Source organism: Nicotiana sylvestris, chromosome 6, assembly GCF_000393655.2.
Source record: "Nicotiana sylvestris chromosome 6, ASM39365v2, whole genome shotgun sequence".
NCBI lineage: Eukaryota > Viridiplantae > Streptophyta > Magnoliopsida > Solanales > Solanaceae > Nicotiana > Nicotiana sylvestris.
Genome location: NC_091062.1, coordinates 77551346 through 77557183, shown reverse-complemented (window position 1 = coordinate 77557183; position 5838 = coordinate 77551346).

The following is a 5838-nucleotide window of genomic DNA, read 5'->3' as shown; positions in this document are numbered from 1 at the left end:
CTTTTTGATGATGCCAAAAGGGGAAAGAGATATTGTGCTTTACATATTCTGAATAAGTGATATTTATAACCTAATTAACCTGGTCCTTGATGATAAGTGAATTTTCTAAACTTTGTATTGATGGTTAAGCTGAGTTCTTACAGGGTCTAAGTGAGTAAAAAGCACAGATTTTGTCATCATCAAAAAGGGAAAATTTGTTGGCCCAAGTAAATGTGAAGTTTTGAAGACTGACAAAAGAAACTCAGACATGGACCAGGTCCATCTTGTGAAGCACAGTCGTGATCAACCCAAGCATGTGAGATGCACGTGAAGGAGATAAATCTAACTTATCAGAAGTAATATCTCCTGATCTGATAAAAAAGGTTGCATATTGGATAAGGAGAGAAAGACTCCTTACGCGAAGAGAACACAGTTTAGGAAGAGGATTGAGTTAGAGTATGAGATCAACTAGAACTCTTCTACCATAGAAGAGTAGCATCTGTATCCTAGTCAATCTCTAATTACTAACCCATTAAATATCAGTGTTGTTCTCTTTTACAGGTAATGCACATAAGCAGAAGTTAAACGTGAATTGAGTGCAAAATACCAAGGCAATTTTACAAGCAATTTATGTGCGATTCAAGCGTGCAATCCTGAAGCTACTTGAACCAGATAGAAGAACTAGTTCGAAGTGTATATCTTTTATTCTAGTTCAATTGTAGTCGGTGATTTTACATTGTACCTTCCAACTTTTATAGAAGAAATTGTATTAGGTACTTAGAGTGTTCAAGTTAGAGTTAACTTGAAGTTGTCACAACAGTTGAGGCTGTGTGCTACAACAGGATTAGAGTTAATCCTAGGTTTACAAAAGAGTTTTTATAAATGCAGTTTTTGACTCAGTGATTTTAGTGGAAGTTTGGGAAAATCCTACTAAGTAGTAGGTCGTAGTTTTTCACCTTTTGAGCTAGGTGTTTTTCAAGTAAAAATCTCTGTGTTCTTTATTTTCTTTACTTATTATTTCGCAAACAGTAGTAGTTGGAACACATAGAAGAACCAGGTCCTTCTATAATTGAGTTAAGCGAATATTGGGTACCACACAAATCACCCCCCTCTTGTGTGGTATTGAAGTCTAAAACATCACCAGGCCTTCAAGCAAAGCATGTCTGAAGCATACAGGCAATCCATCCACGATACACAAAACTAGGCTTCTGGTGTGTCAAAGTTCCCAAGGGCCTCAGGGACCCCGGGCAATGCTCACACCAGAACCTTTCTCAAAGAAACAGTTTGCAAAAGATTGGAAGACCATCTCCAATGTGTCAGAGTTCGGAGGAGTCTCAAGGACCCTAGGCAGTGCTCACACTGGGGGTGGTAGGAACCTAGGTAACTAAGAGTAGAAGTTTTGAAAATAGTATATATAAGGGGTAGGGGATAGTTTTAGAAAAAACATTTTTTCAGGAGCAAACAGAAACAAAATTCCACCTAGACAAGCAGAATTTAGATAGATTGGTATAAATACTATGTCAATTAAAGCAATTACAAAAGATCAGGGGCACTTGAATTATAAACAGAATTGACCACACATATTTGCAATACCTAAACATGTTATGGATAGGGGCATACAACTAAATCAAGCAAGGTTTCACATGACTGAAGTTGACTTGGTTTATTAATTATCACTTGGTGGAATCATATAGACATGTATTGAGCAGAAAAACATGCTGAAGTTAATACCAAACAAACACATAGAGCGGGATGGTAGGAATTTAAGCATACTAGTCTAGAAGGAAGTACACAAAAATCATGGATCAGACAGAAACATGCTAAGGTAAACTAACCATACCAGCACATAGAACATGATAGGTTAACAGGTACTAAGGCATGCTAGTTAAGAGAGAAATAAAGAGGAAACAGAAGCATGTTGAGGTCTGTAATGGACTGACTACATAAACATATAGAATAGAACAAGATAATCAGGAATTGCGGCATACCAGTTAGGGAAGAAAGTAAACAAGAAGGTGAAGGCAGGTGGAATCCAAGAGTCTAGCCTTGGCTTTCAGCCGACTAGACAATGCAGCAAATCAGAGTGATAGAAAGAACTCAAGTTGTGTGAGTGTAAGTGTGTAAGTGTAGGTTTGAGCTTGTGTGTCTTAGCGAGTGCTCGTAAGCGTAGGTGTCTTTTAAAATCAGAATGGTGAAAGGATTATATAGCATACTGTTGGCCCAAGTACAGGTGAAGTTTTGAAGACTGACAAAACAACTCAGACATGGACCAGGTCCATCTTGTGAAGCACAGTCATGATCAACCCAAACATGTGAGATGCACATGAAGGAGATAAATCTAACTTATTAGAAGTAATATCTCCTGATCTAATCGAAAAGGTTGCATATTGAATAAGGAGAGAAAGACTCCTTACACGAAAAAAATACAGTTTAGGAAGAAGATAGTGTTAGAGTATGAGATCAACTAGAACTCTTCTATGATAGAAGAGTAGCATCTGAATCCTAGTCAATCTCTAATTACTAACCCATTAAATATCAATGTTGTTCTCTTTTACAGATAAAGCACATAAGCAGAAGTTAAACTTAAATTGAGAGAAAAAGAGCAAGGTGATTTTGCAAGCAATTTATGTGTGATTCAAGCGTGCAATCCTGAAGCTACTTGAACAAGATAGAAGAACCAGTTCCAAGTGTCTATCTTTTATTCTAGTTTAATTGTAGTAGGTGATTTTACATTATACCTTTCAGCTTTCATAAAAGCAATTGTATTAGGTACCTAGAGTGTTCAAGTTAGAGTTAACTTGAAGTTGTCGCAACAGTTGAGGCTGTGTGCTACAACGGGATTAGAGTTAATCCTAGGTTTACAAAAGATTTTTTGTAAATGCAGTTTTTGGCTCAGTGATTTTAGTGAAAGTTTGGAAAAATCCTACTGAGTAGTAGGTTGTGGTTTTTTCACCTTTTGAGCCAGGTGTTTTCCACGTAAAAATTTCTACGTTCTTTATTTTCTTTACTTATTATTCCACAAACAGTAGTAGTTGGAACACATAGAAGAACTAGGTCCTTCTATAGTCTAGTTAAGCAAAAATTGGGTACCACACAAATCACCTCCCTTCTTGTGTGGTATTGACGTATAAAATATCAATTGGTATCAGAGCGGGTTATCCTTGAAGAGGTTAACACCTTAGGAAAAGATCAAGATGAGTGCACCACCTGGAAACTGGGAAGGGCAATCCACTGTTAGGCCCCCACTCTTTAATGGTCAGTACTATTCTTGGTGGAAGAACAGGATGAGAGATCACATCATAGGAGAAGACTATGAAATCTGGGACATAGTCACCGATAGTCCCCTGGCTACTACAAATAAGAATGCTGAAGGAGTGGATGTGCCAAAGATAAGAGCTGTCTGCACTGCTGAAGACTTGAAGAAATGGGAAAAGAATGCCAAGGCCAAGAAATGTCTTGTGTGTGGACTGGGTCCAGACGAGTACAACAGGATTCAAAGCTGTACCACTGCTAAGGAGATATGCGACACTTTACAAGTGGCTCATGAAGGAACTCCTCAAGTAAAGAGATCAAGAGGAACACTGCTATATTCTCAATATGAGAATTTCTCTATGAATAAAGGAGAAACAATCCAGGAGATGTACACAAGGTTCACAACACTAACAAATGAACTTAATTCTCTTGGGAGAATTATCCTTGAAGAAGACAAGATTGAGAAAATCTTGACAAGGGTCCTACCAGTAACTTGGGAAAGCAAAATTACTGCTATTCGAGAATCAAAGAACATTGCTACTCTCAAGTTGGATGAACTGATTGGAAATCTCACTGCCTATGAATTGAGAAGGCAAACCATGAAAATAGATACACCCAAGAAGGAAAGGAGTGTGGCTCTCAGAATAGCTGAAGGTGTAGATTTGGAGGACGATGAAATGGCCACGTTCATAAGGGATTTCAAAAAGTACCTAATGAGAGGAAAGAGTTCTTCAAGAGGTACAACCTTCAACAAACCTAGGGCTCCTGAGAAACAGACCAACGAGGGTTGCTACAAATGTGGCAAGACTGATCACATGATCAAGAACTGCTCTCAGTGGGAAATTGAATGGAAGAAAGAAAGGGCTGAACTAAAGAACAAGAAGAAGGAACAAGTTTAACCCAAAAGGAACAAAGGATAAACAAAGGCTATGGTTGCTGTTTGGGGAGAAACATCAGATGAGGATTCAGAAGATGAAGCTGGAGATGAACAAACACTTATGACCATCAGAGAATCAGATGATGAACAAGAGGTAAGTGTGATTCATCTCAAAGACAAGATTAAATTTCTGTCTAAAGAAAGGTTATTTGAACTATTGCTAGACTTCATAGATGAGTCTGAGGTAATTAACAATGAGAAGGAACATCTGTCTAGGGAGTTTGTGATCTTAAAAGCCAAGTGCAAAAATCTAGAATCTAGGGCTAATGAGAGTGACAGTAAAAATGCTGAGTTGAAGAACCAGGTTCTTGAACTTGACACCAGTGTCTTAAAACTTAGGTCTGGAAATTTAAAACTGAAATTAGGAACAGGTAAGAAGAAAGCTGATCACACACATATCACCTTAGAAGAAAATCTAGGAAAAATGTAGGATGAGAAGATAAGAGTCTTAAAAGAAGACCTAGGGAAGGTAAAGCATGAACTAGACAAAACTTGCAAATGGAATAAGGCTTCTGATGCACTGTCCTGGCTACAAGAACACCACAGTAGCAACAAGAGAGGACTTGGCTATGGGACCCAAGCACCTAAGTGGGACCCCAAAATCAAGTACATCACTCTTCCTGAAAACAAAATCTGCACACAATGTGGCAAGACTGGTCATTACAAAAATGAATGTAATGCAAAAGAAAAGGCCAGTCAAAAGAATAAAACCTTTGTTCAAGAGAAAAATAGGCTGCTTGGTGGGCCAAAAGGAATTTAATTTACCCCTTTGCCTATAGAAAGGGACCCAAACTAGTTTGGGTTCCTAATACTAACCCCTGATTTCTTTTTGCAGGTCCAAGTAAAGGGAAGTAGCCAAATATGGTACGTGGATAGTGGCTGCTCAAAACATATAACTGGAAGCAAAAACTAGTTCCTTTCACTTGAGGACTTAAAAGGAGGTAATGTCTCCTTTGGAAATGGGAAGAAAGGTGAGATTATTGGGGTTGGAAAGGTAGGTAAGACAAACTCACATTTCATTGAGAATGTCTACTTGATAGATGGCTTGAAATATAGCCTAATTAGTGTATCATAACTATGTGACAGAGATAACCTTGTAGCATTTACCTCTACCAAATGCTTTGTGATTAATCTTTCCACTGACAAGGTTGTTTTGCAGGGAAAAAGAGTTAAAATATTTACATTGTAGATTTGTCCACTCTTTCAGAAAATGAACTCACTTGCTTGAGTGTGTTGGACAATGATCCTCTCCTATGGCACAAAAGACTTGGTCATGCAAGTCTGAATCAACTCAACAAATTAGTCTCCAAGGACCTGGTGATAGGGTTACCTAACATCAAGTTCAACGAAGACAAAGTTTGTAAGGCATGTGGAAGGGGGAAGCATGTAAGATCATCCTTTAAAAGCAAGAAAATGGTAAGCACAACCAGGACGATGGAACTGGTTCATATGGATATCTATGGTCCAATGAGAACCTTAAGTAGAGGTGGTAAGAAATATGTGATGGTATTTGTTGATGATTACTCTAGGTTTACCTGGGTACTATTTTTAACATTTACGGATGAAGCATTTGACATGTTTACTGCCTTTGTTAGAAAAACTCAGAAACAACTAGGTAATTAACTTGCATGAATCAGGTCTGATCATGGAACTGAATTTGAAAATGCTAA